The sequence below is a fragment of the Bos grunniens genome, chromosome 1 (assembly GCF_055505025.1).
Source record: "Bos grunniens cultivar Pamir isolate PY7600 chromosome 1, Bosgru_T2T1.0, whole genome shotgun sequence".
NCBI lineage: Eukaryota > Metazoa > Chordata > Mammalia > Artiodactyla > Bovidae > Bos > Bos grunniens.
This window is the reverse complement of record NC_141165.1, coordinates 7,359,852-7,377,098: the sequence shown is the minus strand read 5'-3', so window position 1 is coordinate 7,377,098 and position 17,247 is coordinate 7,359,852.

The following is a 17,247-nucleotide window of genomic DNA, read 5'->3' as shown; positions in this document are numbered from 1 at the left end:
ATACATGTATATCCATGTGTGCTAAGTTGCTTCAGTTGTGTCTGACTCTTTTCGACTCTATGGACTGTCGCAGCCACACTCCTCTGGCCATGGGATTCTCCAGGCAAGAATACTGGAGTTGGTTGCCATGCCCTCCTCCAGGGGAATCAAACCCACATCTCTTATGTCTCCAGCATAAACAGGTGGGTTCTTTAACACTAGTGCCACCTGGGAAGCCCCATATGTGTGTGTGTGTGTGTGTGTGTGTGTAACTGATTCACTTTGCTGTACACTTGAAACTAATAAAACGTTGTAAATCAGCTATCAGTTCAGTCGCTCAGTCGTGTCTGACTCCTTGCGACCCCATGGACTGCAGCACGCCATGCCTTCCTGTCCATCAGCAACTCTCATGTCCATCGAGCCAGTGATGCCATTCAACCATCTCATCCTCTGTCATCCCCTTCTCCTCCTGCTTTCAATCTTTCTCAACTATGCTGCTACTGCTAAGTCACTTCAGTCGTGTCTGACTCTGTGCGACCCCATAGACGGCAGCCCACCAGGCTCTGCCATCCCTGGGATTCTCCAGGCAATAAGACTGGAGTGGGTTGCCATTTCCTTCTCCAACGCATGAAAGGGAAAAGTGAAAGTGAAGTCGCTCAGTCGTGTCCGACTCTTTGCGACCCCATGGACTGCAGCCCATACATCAATAAAAAAAATGTTGGCTTACAATGGCTTCCTGGACTATGGCATCTCACCCATCAATTAACAGTAGATATTTTATCAGTGACACAAGCACAGTTTGTTGAACTTTTCCTGCTGATAGTCCTCTTTCTTAAAATATCCTTCACGTCCATAGCTGTTCTCCTTTATCCTGGAGAGAAGGTGATGAAGCTGGCGGGGTGTACAGTGAAGGTCAGGGGTTGTCACTGTGCCTTGGCTGGTGTGGAGGGAATGGCCCACTTCACCTTCACACCCTCCCCCAGTGTTGTGCCGTGAGATCCTGCCCATTCTAACCATCAATGACTTGTCCTCAACCACAAGCCAAGAAGATGCAGAATCAACTATGATATAGTCATAACCACGGTTCTGTGCTAGTTGGTGTGTTCCATGCTTCAGATCCATTTTTATTTTCATTCTCCACTGCAGCCTTGCAAGGTGGGTAAGTAGTATTATCTTCATTGAGGAGGTGTAGAAAAGGAGGCTTGGGAATGTTAAAGAACTCCCCCAGAGTCATACAAGAGGCAGCAGAGGCAGGATCGGAAGCCAAGCCCTTGTGGCTTCGATGTCCATGATTTGTTCTATGATCTTAAACCAGCTGATTTGAAAAGCTCATCCTTTGTGCCTTGGCGGAGACTGGGTGATGGCACCATCTGTTTACCATGTCGCCTCTCTTCAAGGACAACCTGCTCTCCTCCAGTCTCCTCTACAAACAGTGTCCCAGGGAAGGTCCAGACTGTCACCACTGGCTGGGCTAGAACCTGGACAAATAGACCCAATCAGAACAAGAGGCAGGTCTGACAGGTGAGTCTTGAGCGATGGAGGTGGAGACACTGCAGAAATGCCATGCTGGAAGCACCTGGTGGTGCTTTACCTGAGACAGGCTTCTTTTGTTCTGTTTCACGGCAGAGGAACAAGTTTTGGGTTATTTTAGCCAAGGAGGGGACTGGAAGAGCTGAGGGTGGCTGCAAAGGGGATTAAGAAAGTTAAAGGTTAGATTCAGGTGGGGCTGGATTGTGGAATTCAAGAGGCTAACAAGCTGAGGTCAGGAAAGGTTGTCCTGTCATTTTTGCTCAAACTACTGTGATGTTATTGTCGTTGTGTATGTGTGTGTGTGTGAGTGAGTGCTCAGTTGTGTCCGACTCTTTGTGACCTCATGGACTGCAGGCCATCAGTCTCATCTGGTAAATTGTCCATGCAATTTACCAGGCAAGAATACTGGAAAGTGAAAGTGAAAGTGACTCTGGCATGTCCAACTCTTTGCAACCCCATGGACTATACAGTCTATGGAATTCTCCAGGCCAGAATACTGGAGTGGGTAGTCTTTCCCTTCTCCAGGGGGTCTTCCCAACCCAGGGATTGAACCCAGGTCTCCCACATTACAGGTGGATTCTTTACCAGCTGAGCCACAATCGCTATTTCCTTCTCAAGGGGATGGTCCAGACCCAGGGATTGGACCCACATCTCTTCTGTCTCCTGCATTGGCAGATGGGTTCATTACCAGCTGAACCACTGGGAAAGTCCCTGTTGTTGTGTATATGAGTGTTAAAAAAATCAGTGTGAAGTTACCAGTGTTAATATTGATAATAAAAGTTAATGTTTGTGAGGCTGTTATGGTCCAGGCTCATTTTTTTATTATTACTATCAATTTAACACCCTCAGAAAAGTTATTAGGCTCAACCTCCCCTGTCATAGCTGTCATAATAGCTCCTCTGGTTATAAATTAAGTTTTCAGAAGCGGAGCACCAACAAGACCCTGACTGTAAACAGTGCCAAATACTGTGTGATCATTGCCTTGGCCAAGAAAACGAATATCAGTGAGACCATGTCTCAGCCACGGGCTTCAGGCAGAATTACTGTTAATGATCTGAATTATATACTTAGGTTGGAAATAAATAATTTTACTCAAAACCTCATCCTGGGGACTGTGAAGCGCATCCTTCACTTTATTTAGGATGTGTTGACAACCTGATAAAGGACTCAGGCACCTGCCGTATTTCCTATGTGATGCTGACCCATACCCATCCATCAGATGTTTTCTTGGTCTGGTGGCAGGGGGCTGATGATTCCACAAAAGCCTATGAGAGTATGCTGGTCTGAGGACCTGTGTTCTCTTCTTCAGCCAGGCCATTGTCCCCAGAACATCTGCCAACGTGAAGTCTGGTGGCCTCAGGCTAGCACTGTCAGCCAAAGATAAGGGGTGATATACTTCTTCTGGGATATCCTTGACTATTGTTGCTGTTGTTGTTCAGTTGCTCAGTTGTGTCTGACTCTCTGCAACCCCATGGATTGTAGCCCTCCAAGCTTCTCCGTCCACGGGACTCTCTAGGCAAGAATACTGGAGTGGATTGCCATTTCCTTCTCCAGGGGATCTTTCCAACCCAGGGGTTGGAAATCTCCTGCATTGGTAGGCCAATTCTTTACAGCTGAGCCATCTGGGAAACCTGATTTTATTTAAATCTAAAAATTTTAAAACACCATGGTAGAATTTCTGGGACACCAAGAATTTGAACTACCATGACAATGTCCTCCACTCCAAATAGTACAACTTGACGTTCAGATGTGACTGTGCTCAATGCAGGTCTCAGCTTGAGAGAGGAGTCCTCTGCATTTCAAAGTGTTTTTCAAGGGTTTAATTGGATATGGGCAGCCCTCCTTCCAGCTTCCCGAGTGGCACTAGTGGTAAAGAACCTGACTGCCAATGCAGGAGACATAAGAGATGTGGGTTTGATCCCTGGGTTGGGAAAATCCCCTGGAAGAGGGCATGGCAACCCACTCCAGTATTCTTGCCTGGAGAATCCCATAGACAGAGGAGCCTGGTGGGCTACAGTCCATGGGGTCACAAAGAGTCAGACAAGGCTAAAGTGGCTCAGCACGCACGCATGCAGCCCTCCTACAGTTTTAGGATGTAGGTGATGTTGGGATTTGGGCGGTGGTATTGCCCACTCATGGGTGGTGCCTTCAAATGGGAAATGTCCTGATGTTTTTGACCTACCTTTGGCCTAAGGCACTGAACTCGAATCCTGAAGCTCCATTTTTTACCCTTAAGTTGGTTCCGATGCAGAGCCTTCTCTGTTCCTTGGGGTGCCCTGTAGCGATAAGGGGGAAAATTGGCACCTTTTTGTTAAGTATCACTGAAGCCTGACATGCTTTCTGTGTTGCTGAGCCGGGTATGTTATCTTCTGAAGGAAGGACTGACACATCTCAGGGTCACTTCAGTACAACTCTGGCAGCCTGCTGGCAGCAGAGAGTGAGAAAAACAATCACTAATTGTGCAGCAAAGATTAGGGAGCTCTGGAACGATGAAAGGAATTGAGTGAGGATCTACTGGTTACACAGAGCTGAGTCATGCACAGTCTGGATCTTCAGAGCAGCACATGTCAAGGTGGGATTCAATGTGCCTGGGTTTTATTAGGGAAAGTTACTGAGTGAGAGAGGGTATCAGTGGAGAGTGGGAGCCTGTGTCCTTGGCTCAGGATGGCAGTCTCTGGAAGGTTCTACAGGGCTGTTGGGCAGCACCTGTGTCTCCTGGGAACAAGGCTGCCTGGGGCATTGGCTGGAGCAGGCCCTGAGAAGTGCAGTCTCGTGGAAATATGGATTTCAAACTCTAACATCTGCGGGTCTTGGTCAAAGCCTTCCTACCTACATTTGGAGGTCTGCAAGGTGAGAGTTGGACTATAAAGAAAGCTGAGCACAGAAGAATTAATGCTTTTGAACTGTGGTGTTGGAGAAGACTCTGGAGAGTCCCTTGGACTGCAAGGAGATCCAACCAGTCCATCCTAAAGCAGATCAGTCCTGAGTGTTCATTGGAAGGACTGATGTTGAAGCTGAAACTCCAGTATTTTTGCCACCTGATGGGAAGAGCTGACTCATTTGAAAAGACCCTGATGCTGGGAAAGACTGAAGGCAGGAGGAGAAGGGGACAGCAGAGGATGAGATGGTTGGATGGCATCATTGACTCAATGGGCATGAGTTTGAGCAAGCTCCGGGAGTTGGTGATGGACAGGGAGGCCTGGCGTGTTGCAGTCCATGGGGTCGCAAGGAGTCGGACATGACTGAGCAACTGAACTGAACTGAACGGAACTGAACTGAAGGGGCCTCCCAGGGGCTGCCAGAGTCTAGTTCTTGGGGCTTCAGTTTCTTTCATTTAAAACAGAGAGTGTTTCTTCAGGAAATAGACATTTTATTCTGGAGTCTGGCTACATCGTGGAGTCCCAAAGGGGCTGCCAGAGGGAAACAGGAGGGGGCCAGGTGCCGGCAGTCTGAGGGGGCTTCCCTACCAGCCTCCGTGCATTTTCCAGGCTTCCCAGGTCCACGGACCACAGAGCCTGGTGGCCTTTGGTCCCAAGGCTATTGGTCAAGGGCATCGTCTGCAAACGAGCCCTGGCTGTTTGCAGCTTTGTCCTTCAGGAAGAGCCTTGTTGCCTCTTCTCCTCCTCCTTGGACAAGTTCAGGCACTTTTGCTCATGTTTCTCTGCCAAATTTGCAACAAGAGGGAATGGACACACCTGTGTTTGGTGAAAGTGGGGCTCCCACCTGCTGCTTCCATACCCAGCCTGCCACGAGTCTGCTATGCACCTGTCGGATGTGACTCAGGGCACTACATCCAACCTCTCTGTGCCTCAGTCCTTATTTGTAAACAGGGGAATGAGGAGCAGTTATTAACTATTAGGAGTGTTTTAAGGGTTGACTGCAATAATATAAGCAAGCTCTTAGCACAGTGTTCAGTAGATGTCAGCTATTATTAGGTTGAACTATTTAGAATTGCTATCTTTCTAAGTCAAAAGTCATTAAATTTTGGCAGTTTCATATGATTGAACCAAGAATTATCATCGGACAAAGCTTCTGGGGTTGGAAATTCCCCTACCATCTGCAGAATATGTGCTTGCCAGGCAGAGCAGCTGGCCTGGGCTGCTTCTGCCTCCTTGTTGGTGCTCAGTGCGCAATCCTCCCAAACTCGGTAACTCCAAGAGGAGGCACGTCTTCCGTGGGAACAAAAAGTTGGCTCTGTCTCACCTGTTCCTTACCTCCTCTTCATGGTGATCGGTGTTCAGACGGGTGACCTTGGACTACAGGAGGCAGCCCCAAGGTGGGTGCTCAGCATGTCAGGGGGGATGGTCAATTCTACGTCAGGGTGAACCCTTCCACTTTGGAAATCAGCCCTTGTATTAGAGTTCTCCAGAGAAGCACAATCCTAGGATCTATATATATCTATATCTATGCTGTCCTAAGTCACTTCAGTTGTGTCCGACTCTGTGTGAACCTATGGACTGTGGCCCAGGCCCCTCTGTCCATGGGCTTCTCCAGGCAAAAATACTGAAGTGGATTGCCCTGCTCTCCTCCAGGGGATCTTCCTGACTCAGGGATCAAACCTGTGTCTCTTACATCTCCTACATTGGCAGACAGGTTCTTTAACACTAGCGCCACCTGCAAAGCTCCCCTTTCTTATATCTGTATCTATATATCTTTGTGTTGTTCAGTTGCTCAGTCATGGCTGACTCTTTATGACCCCATGGACTGTAGCCCACCAGGTTTCTCTGCCCATGAAATTTTTCAGGTAAGAATACTGGAATGGATTATCACTTCCTACTCCAAGATATTTATATCTACCTATCTCTATGTCTATGTCATACCTATATCTATATGGTAAAATGCATCTAGAACATAAGCAGGAGTGTTGGCCTTTGCCAGGAGTTGGGATAGTTCAACTCTAACAAGACAGGAGGCATTACAAATGAGCACAGATCCAAGGTTAACATTGGAGAAGTTAGAACAAGCCTTGTCTGCAGCACTGAGTTTTCCTCCAGTCTCATGAAGTCCCTCCAGTGCAGTGGAGCAGTGAGCATAGACTTGTAGTTCAAGTGAGTAAAACAAAGTAGAAGCAGAAGTGAGGGAGGGAGGAAGTGATTATCCTGATTGACCATGGACTTGATATTTGGTCAGTAAGTCAGTGAGGACAACAGGTAAGGAACAGGCAGAGCCAGGTTGGCTAGATGGTCAGTACTGCTGGGGCTGAGGGACTGGATAAGTTAAATCCATAGGAAGGATGTGCAGCAAGTCCAAAATGAGCTTGATGCTAAATTTTCAAGGTACAAATGACAGGGAACTGGGAGTCAGTTAATGATGATGACAAACAGGTCAGTAAGTGGCATAGCTGAATGGGTTGAAAATCAAAGTTAGTTGTTCTGATGGAGGAGAAAGGAAGCCAATGTGCAGATGTCAAATGCTGCAGATAGATCATACCTGCCTCCAGGCCAGGTGGTGCAAACAAGGGATGCAGAAGAGAAGACTTGACAAGGATGAGGCGAAGCATTGTCCCTGGGAGGGGGAGTGGCAGGTCTCATGAGAAGAAGAGGAGGAGGAGACAATATTGAGACAAGAAAGGATTTGGGTGTACAAGCACACTTTGCTTAGTGGCATATATCTCTGAACTTGATGGCATTCTCTATTTTTCATTGCTTTGTCTGATCTGGAAGGATCATATGGCTCGTAGAGAAATTAACAGGTTACCTGACTGAACATGTGATGAGTTTGTCCAAATATGTGATCACACTGTTTTAAGGTCTTGCCAGATACAATAAGGATGATCAAATGTCCAACGAACACAAAATCATGTTCAGTCTTACTGCTGCTAAGTCACTTTAGTCATGTCCGACTCTGTGCAACCCCACAGATGGCAGCCCACCAGGCTGCCCTGTCCCTGGGATTCTCCAGGCAAGAACACTGGAGTGGGTTGCCATTTCCTCTTACTAGAATCACGTAAATAGAGATTATCAGAATGCAAAAGCAAGAAATACCAATTTTTCTGGCATTAGAGAAAGTCAAGGAGCACTTTCACATACTGTTACTTGGAGTGCCAATTGATGCAGTCATTTGAAGGGCAGTTTAGCCAAAACTATGAAAAATTAAAATGAATATACCCTTTAATTAGTTCATATCCACTTTTAGGAAGTTAACACAAAGAAAAATTGCAGTTATACAGGAGAGTCTACAGTGTTCATAACACAAAATGATTGCTCATATGTCAAATGACTATCAAAACCAATGCTCAAATGCAGGTGATAACTCCAGATAACGGACTAACATACAGCTTCAGAATGGATGAAGCAGATCTCTTTCTTTATATTTTTAAAACCAGGCTCACACTTACCCCAGTGTCAGCTATATTATGAAGAGGAGAGTGATATACGTGTCTTGACCTAGAAGAATGAGACACGTTACTAAATGAAAAAAGAAGCAAGTTATAAAATAGTCTATGTGCATGAACTCTCTTGTCAAGACACGTAGGAAGTGCTCAAATTAATGATTGCTATCATTACTAGTATACTTTACATAAGAGACATGTATTGCTTTTATATTCAGAAAAGAAATAGAATTTAAAAATTTTCCTGTTTAAGTAACCTCTTTGGGACACAGCCCTGGAGAGATGTAGCTTCATCTCCACATAGAAGTGGCTGAAATTAATGAAAGAATGGAGTGATCAGTGTTGGTGGAGAATTAAATGGATTCCTGTGGCTATTAGTTGATTTGAATCTAAAATCAACGAAAGGTTTCTTTTTAGTTCACAGGAAGCCAAACAAGCCTGTGACATTTTAGGGTGACATTTTATTCTGCATTTTATAAATTGCTGATGTCTCTTGTGTACAGTCACTTACACCTCGCTGCTCCCCCAGCCAGGGGTTCCCTGCCTGCTGAAAGTCAAGGTGTCGCAGCACTTTCAGCCTTGGAGAGGAGACAGGGGACCAAGGAGGGATGAAGCTATGGCTACTCCTATCCCCAAACAACTCCTGGTGACCACGTGGGCCAAGAGAAGGCAACCCCCTCTCGGGCTGGGGGCTAAAATAGAGACTAGGGGAGAGTCGATGGAGCAGGCTAAGATACCGACAGCTGGACCCAGTGCCCTTACATCCCAATAAGATGTTTTGATTTTCAGTCCCTTGACTCCCTAGGAATCAGAGACAATTCCTTTCTGTTTTGCATCTCAAACCAAGGTGAGATGGCATGTTTTCTATGGAAAGCTGGAATGGGGAGGCAATTCTATTTATGGGATAAACTTTCCAGTACCTTTGCCTGGAAAATATCATGGACAGAGGAGCCTGGTAGGTTACAGTCCATGGGGTCACAAGGAGTTGGACACAACTGAGCGACTTCACTTGCTTTCACTTTTGGACACTAAAGAACTCTACACTTTGAGATACTGAATCAAAATTTCAAATTGTCTGCCCAGGTCTTAGACCTACGAAGAACCCCTCCCCACTTACCTACATCACTCCCTTTTTGTCTCTGCATGTCTTTTTTTCTCCTTAGGAAAAATGCTGCTTGTGATCATAACCATTGTCTTTGGATCATGTATATTGAGAGAACATGTGTGTGCAATCCTTTTCGTAATTTGAATCCTGTTGAAACGGGAATCTGAGTTCTTGTCCTCAAAGCAGAAGAATGGAATCCACAGACATGCAGATATGCACACAGGCAGAGTTTTAGTTCAGAGAATACAAGTACAAAGCTCTCAGCATAGACATTGAGAGGGGGGAAACTGTCCTGAAACAGCAGAAATCACAACATTTCATATCTTTGCCAATATTGACCACTTCATTTTTGGTTGGTTTAAGGGTCCTGAAGTATGCAGTTCCTGGCCAGTTTAAAAGCCATCATGCATAGTTTGTCAATTTTATGGCCTTTTTTGATCTCTCAGTCCTTGAGCCTTCCTAAGACATTGAGTCTCCATCCCCTGACCTTTTCTCGTGATCTCAGGCCATGGTTTAAGGACCAGATGTATGTCTTAATGTTGATGGTTCATCTGTTATTTTCTTTCTTGATAAGTTGGACATCGGTAACTGATTGTCTTGTCATGGGTTTGAGTGTTTTATGGCCTCCAGGCCAGGGAGGCATTACTCTGAATGTCAAGAAAACTAGAACAGTGAATATGGTTATGGGTTATGGGGGCAAGACACTTATGTGAGAGAATAAGTGGTAATTAGAATTGAATTTTGAAAAGAAGAAACTGAGGCTTTAACTTTACACTGACTACCTAATAACTTTCTGCCTCACTATGCTCTTAACTCTTTAGAATCAGTGATGTGATCTCAATTCATGTGACTGCTTGGGAGGGGCTGGTTGGAAGAGGGAATGCCCAGTATGGGAGGATGGTTTGAAATAGCAATTTTCCTCAAGTTTTTTGTTTTTGTCTCTGCTTGTATCTGTCCCCTACATACAGAAAAACACACAATCAGCAACCAATTGCACAAATTCTCCTCCTATGGCTTCTGGCATGTGCAGTGGTACATTATTTTATAGTCCCTGTGTTTGTATTGATGTCTCATATGGTGGCCTCTTAAGAGTATAAGGACTGTGAGTATTTAACCTGACAAAGAGTAGAGCCCTGGACTCATGTATTTAGGATAAAGGCTTCTAGTCATTCTTTTTTATTTACACTCAGGAGCCATTCTTCTTGAGCCCTCTATGATGCTAAATTCATTTCTCATCTCTCTTTAGCCAACACACCTTTGAGAAAACATATAATGTCCCTTTCACTGAATCTTGGAACAAAGAAACTATGAATTAGAAGGAAATATGGATTTCTGGCTTGGGTAAACTATCAGCTTCAGTTCAGTTCAGTTCAGTCACTCAGTCGTGTCTGACTCTTTGCAACCTCATGAATCACAGCACGCCAGGCCTCCCTGTCCATCACCATCTCCCGGAGTTCACTCAAACTCACGTCCATCGAGTCGGTGATGCCATCCAGCAATCTCATCCTCTGTTGTCCCCTTTTCTTCCTGCCCCCAATCCCTCCCAGCATCAGAGTCTTTTCCAATGAGTCAACTCTTCGCATGAGGTGGCCAAAGTGGAGTTTCAGCTTTAGCATCAGTCCTTCCAAAGAACACCGAGGGCTGATCTCCTTTAGAATGGACTGGTTGTATCTCCTTGCAGTCCAAGGGACTCTCAAGAGTCTTCTCCAACACCACAGTTCAAAAGCATCAATTCTTTGGTGCTCAGCTTTCTTCACAGTCCAACTCTCGCATCCATACATGACCACTGGAAAAACCATAGCGTTGACTAGACAGACCTTTGTTGGCAAAATAATGTCTCTGCTTTTCAATATGCTATCTAGGTTGGTCATAACTTTGCTTCCAAGGAGTAAGCATCTTCTAATTTCATGGCTGCAATCACTGTCTGCAGTGATTTTGGAGCCCAGAAAAATAAAGTCTGACACTGTTTCCACTGTTTCCCCATCTATTTCCCATGAAGTGATGAGACCGGATGCCATGATCTTCGTTTTCTGAATGTTGAGCTTGAAGCCAACTTTTTCACTCTCCACTTTCACTTTCATCAAGAGGCTTTTGAGTTCCTCTTCACTTTCTGGCGTAAGGGTGGTGTCATCTGCATATCTGAGGTTGTTGATATTTCTCCCGGCAATCTTAATTCCAGCTTGTGTTTCTTCCAGCCCAGCGTTTCTCATGATGTACTCTGCATAGAAGTCAAATAAGCAGGGTGACAATATACAGCCTTGACGAACTCCTTTTCCTATTTGGAACCAGTCTGTTGTTCCATGTCCAGTTCTAACTGTTGCTTCCTGACCTGCATATAGGTTTCTCAAGAGACAGGTCAGGTGGTCTGGTATTCCCATCTCTTTCAGAATTTTCCACAGTTGATTGTGATCCACACAGTCAAAGGCTTTGGTATAGTCAATAAAGCAGAAATAGATGCTTTTCTGAAACTCCTCTTGCTTTTTCCATGATCCAACTATCAGCTTAGGACATATTTATATGCTTTCTTGACCTCCAATCCCTAAAGAAGACCAAACTTATGCCACAAAAGGCCAATAAAAGTTTATATTCCTTGACTTGCCTCCTGGTGTTATTTTTTCTCTAGTGAAGTTTAGATTTGCACATTGTAGGATGGAACTTTTGTTATTGAAGAAAAATTAATGAAATAAAGTGATTCGTTAGTGTGAAATTGTGCAGGACTCTGTGGGGTTCCTGGCCATGTAACCCCTTCTGTCCTCTTTGTTTATGGGGATTAGATCTCAACCTCCTTGACTTTACCTGAGTTCCAAAGAGCAGATTTGAACAGTTGCTAATCAGGGAAGTGAGGGGTACAGAGACAAGGGAGAATCAGCCAAGAAATAGCATTGCAGCTTTGGGGCAGATCCTGGTTCTATGTCAAGAGACACAAATAACGATGTCTTTGAGCTCTTTGTAGAACTAAAACCTCCACCAAATGGAAGATGTCAGTACTCTTCATTCTAGATTAAACAAACTAGAGGAGCTCTTCCAGAAGACCATCTGAGGCCAGATTAAAGGACATAGAATCTCATCAGAGTGTTGCTGTTGCAGTCATGTCTGTCATGTCATGCTGTTGCTCAGTCATGTCTGACTCTTGGTGACCCCATGGACTGCAGCATGCCAGGCTTCCCTGTCCTTCACCATCTCCCAGAGCTTGCTCAAACTCATGTCCATTGAGTTGATGATGCCATCCAACCATCTCATCCTTTGTTGACCCTTCTGCCCCTGCCTTCTATCTTTCCCAGCATCAGGGTCTTTTCTGATGAGCTGGCTTTTTGCATCAGGTGGCCAAAGAACTGGAGCTTCAGCTTCAGCATCAGTCCTTCCAATGATTATTAAGGGTTGATTTTCTTTAGAATTGACTTGTTTGATCTCATTGCAGTCCAAGGGACTCTCAGGAGTCTTCTTCAACACCACAGTTCAAAAGCATCAGTTCTTCAGGGCTCAGCCTTTTTTATGGTCCAACTCTCATATCCATACATAACTACTGGAAAAACCACAGTTTTGACTAGATGGACCTTTGTCAGCAAAGTAGTGTCTCTGCTTTTTAATATATTGTCTAGGTTGGTCATAGCTTTCCTTCCAAGGAGAAAATGTCTTTTAATTTCATGGCTACAGTCACCATCTGCAGTGATTTTGGAGCCCAAGAAAATAAAGTCTGTCACTGTTTCCATTGTTTCCCCTTCTATTTGCCATGAAATGATGGGGCCAGATGCTATGATCTTAGTTTTTTGAATGTTGGGTTTGAAGCCAACTTTTTTACTCTCCTCCTCTTTCACCTTCATCAAGAGGCTTTTTAGTTCCTCTTCGCTCGTCAGATTACCTAAGACCAGATTAAAGGAATGCAGGCACTGGACACACTCTGATCCTTTTCAGCCCCCCTCCTCTGCCCCCCTACCCCCGCCTCCACTGTAACCATTGCTATAAAACTCCTTACCAAATCCTCCCAGGTAGGTACGCACAATTTTGAGTGCATATATCCCTCTTTGCCTGGAAAGGCAATAAAGCTATTCTTTTCAACTTCACCCAACACTCTGCTTCCAAAACTTGATTTGGCACTTGTTCACAGAGGCCAAGATTTTGTCAGTGGTGGAAGCAATAAACTCACCTTTGTGTTATTAGCAAATTGTTTTGGTGGTGTTTGTGAGGAATCAGTATTTCAACAGGTACAATGTAGATTCCTTTTTGTGGCCACCCTGCATAAATGTTGCCAAAATCTTGGCTCTCTGTACACCAAGGCCAAACAGAAATAATCATGGAGATATAGTCATGCAGGAGAAGGAAAGAGTGGCTTTATTACTTTGCCAGAAAAAAGGAAAACACAGTAGACTGGAGCCTCAAGAACTGTGCCTCCCTTTCTGGTGAGAAAAGAGAGGTTATGTGGTCAGGTAAGGGTATGTGATAGGGATCAAGGTCGTAAAAATCTTGCATTTGTCTTTCTTCTGCAAGGTTTTCAAAAGGGTATTGTGGCTGGCAAGATTTGGGTATGTGCAGGATCTTGGGCAGTCTGGTCTCCTAATTCTTGATGAGCCTCCCTGATCTCTTTAATATTGTCTCAGGTGGTTTCATGGCTGTTCCACTTTTGATCAACAACTGTTCTGCCCTTTGGAACTCTGAGAAGGTCATGGAGACTGATGTCTTGCCTATAAGAAACAAGGGATCAAAAGACCTCCATGTCCAGGAGCCCCACAGGCCCTGTTTGGCATCATAAACAGGATGGGCCTTACACCTAGAATCTGGTTTGGATTCTGAGACTCAGGAGGTCATGTACACCAAAAGGGTATAAAGAGATTATTAGCCACATATTTGACTGTGTGGATCACAATCAACTGTGGAAAATTCTGAAAGAGATGGGAATACCAGACCACCTGATCTGCCTCTTGAGAAACCTATATGCAGGTCAGGAAGCAACAGTTAGAACTGGACATGGAACAACAGACTGGTTCCAAATAGGAAAAGGAGTTCGTCAAGGCTGTATATTGTCACCCTGTTTATTTAACTTCTATGCAGAGTACATCATGAGAAACGCTGGGCTGGAAGAAACACAAGCTGGAATCAAGATTGCCGGGAGAAATATCAATAACCTCAGATATGCAGATGACACCACCCTTATGCCAGAAAGTGAAGAGGAACTCAAAAGCCTCTTGATGAAAGTGAAAGTGGAGAGTGAAAAAGTTGGCTTCAAGCTCAACATTCAGAAAACGAAGATCATGGCATCTGGTCCCATCACTTCATGGGAAATAGATGGGGAAACAGTGGAAACAGTGTCAGACTTTATTTTTCTGGGCTCCAAAGTCACTGAGAAGGTGATTGCAGCCATGAAATTAAAATATGCTTACTCCTTGGAAGGAAAGTTATGACCAACCTAGATAGCATATTGAAAAGCAGAGACATTACTTTGCCAACAAAGATTCATCTAGTCAAGGCTATGGTTTTTCCTGTGGTCATGTATGTATGTGAGAGTTGGACTGTGAATAAGGCTGAGCGCCGAAGAATTGATGCTTTTGAACTGTGGTGTTGGAGAAGACTCTTGAGAGTCCCTTGGACTGCAAGGTGATCCAACCAGTCCATTCTGAAGGAGATCAGCCCTGGGTGTTCTTTGGAAGGAATGATGCTAAAACTGAAACTCCAATACTTTGGCCACCTCATGCGAAGAGTTGACTCATTGGAAAAGACTCTGATGCTGGGAGGGATTTGGGGGCAAGAGGAGAAGGGGACGACAGAGGATGAGATGGCTGGATGGCATCACTGACTCGATGGACGTGAGTCTGAGTGAACTCCAGGAGTTGGTGATGGACAGGGAGGCCTGGCGTGCTGTGATTCATGGGGTCGCAAACAGTTGGACCCGACTGAGTGACTGATCTGATCTGATCTGAGGCTTTCTGAAGTGTGAAACCGATTTCTAAGCAGGTCCGATAATGGTTTAAGAAAGTACAGAAAATGTTCATGGTCTTTATGGTGGTTAGGAGCTGGGGCTGGAGGGTTTCCTTTTATAGTCCAGAGCTTGTATTGTTGTAGCCACATGTTATGGGAAACAAACTCACTCAGAAGGACAATGCAGATAGTGGAGTGCAGTTTATTACACCTGTGGGCCCAAGGTAGAGTCTCCTCTTAGCCACGGATCCCAACCAGTTTTTGTGAAAACCTTATATAGCCTACGTGCTCAAACCCACCTCCCCAAATTCTCTGAAACTAGTATGAACAAAGGAAAAGAAAGATACAATCAAAGTTAACCCATGATTCATATGCCTTAAACCCATGATTCGATTAGTATGCCTTAAGCCTAGGTAGTTAAGAGTGGACAATCATCAATAGGCCTGTGGTCATACCCCAATTAGCATAATAGAATTTATGATTCTATTCAGTTACACAGATAATTAGGGTATTCTTTTAGGTCATAGAGAGTCTAGGTACCAGCCCTGGGGCTCTTCCCTCTGGGGGTCTGGTTTTCCAGTTGGTATGTCGTTTCCATAGATACTGGGCATATAGCTCAAAGTCCACAGTCCGGCCCAAGGTGGAGTCTTGCTTTCAAGATGGAGCCTGTTCTGTCTGTTTCCTCCTTCAGTATAGTTTGAATTTCCCACTGGCACCAGAGAATGGAACACTTGGACTTTCTTAGCTGCCCAAATGTGGAGCAGAAGTGAAAGAGGGTGTGATGGGGTCTCAGAATTGTCAGCAAAAGTCAAGAATGAAGTCAGATTCTGTATTAAACCCTTAGCCATGCCCTCCCATTTCCCTATTCAGCTTCTAAAGGATTAATGAATACTCCACCCACATATCTGGGGAGTATGGAGGGGATATAGGCATTAAAAGTTGTTGCACTTGTTGATAAAAAAATTAGTCAGTCTAAGAAAGAATTCAAAAATTTTATTTGAGCCGAAGTTGAGGATTATAATCCTGGAAGAACATCTCAGAAAACTCTGAGAATTGTTCCACTGGTTAGAAATCAAGGCACAGTTATACAAGTTTTTTTTTTTTTTTTTGAGACAAAGTGCTGTGTAACAAATGATGTATTATTGACACAGTCCAGATCTAAGCCCCACTCGTAGTGGGTCACGTGACACCTCACAAGCTCAAGAAGGTATACTATCTTTTAAGGAGTTGCTTTGTTTATGCTGGGAGAACGTTGCACTTTGTGGTTAAACAGGTATTCCTGCTGATGGGAGAGGTTTGGTTTATACATAAGGGAGATACAGAATGCTCAGTGGTGGGGGCAGAAGGCCAAAGGGCAGAGAATTGTGTTTAAATTTTTCTTGTCTTGCCATAAAATATGAATTTTATTTCACATACTCAACATTGATAAGAATTCAATAGAAATACTAGTATGGAGTACTGAATTTAGAAACAAAAGTGCTGTTAAAGGAGGAAACAGAACAGGCTCCGTCTTGAAAGCAGGACTCCACCTTGGGCCGGACTGTGGACTTTGCGCTATATGCCCAAGTATCTATGGAAACGACATACCTACTGGAAAACCAGACCCCCGGACGGAAGAGCCCCAGGGCTCATAGACTCTCTGTCGCCTAAAAGAATACCCTAATTATCTGTGTAACCGAATAGAATCATAAATTCTATTATGCTAATTGGGGTATGACCACAAGCCTATTGATAATTGTCCACTGTTAACTACCTAGGCTTAAGGCTTATGAATCACGGCTTAACTTTGATTGTATCTTTCTTTTTCCTTTGTTCAGACTAGTTTCAGGGAATTCTGGGGAGGTGGGTTTGGACACATATGCTTAGGGTATATAAGGTTTTCACAAAAGCTGGTTGGGGTCCTTGGCTAAGAGGAGACTCTGCCTTGGGCCCGCTGGTGTAGTAAACTGCGCTCCACTATCTGCATTGTCCTTCTGAGTGAGTTTGTTTTCTGGAATGCGTGGCTCCAACACTGTGGTGGACAGACCTTGGGGTTACTCCCCATTGACCTGTCTTCTGATATTTGTGCCCTTTATAGAATCCCCTTCCTTTGAGTGTTCCCCTTCAAGCAGAATCTACAACTTGAACATTGCAAAGGTCAAAGTATTTTTCAGATGCTATTAAGATCCTAAGTCCATTGATGGTGAGTAAATTAAGAGAGGTTACCTTTGGTGAGTCTGGCAATCAGTGAAAACATTTAAAGCAGGACTAAGCCCTTCCTGAGAGAGGCAGAGACTCCCCTTGCTGACTTGAAGAATTAAGATGGCTTGTTTTAAGAGAGTTCATGGACAAGACTTGGCAGGGCAATCTGGGCAGGAGTGGGGGCCCTAGGAACTAAGAATAGCCTCTGGCT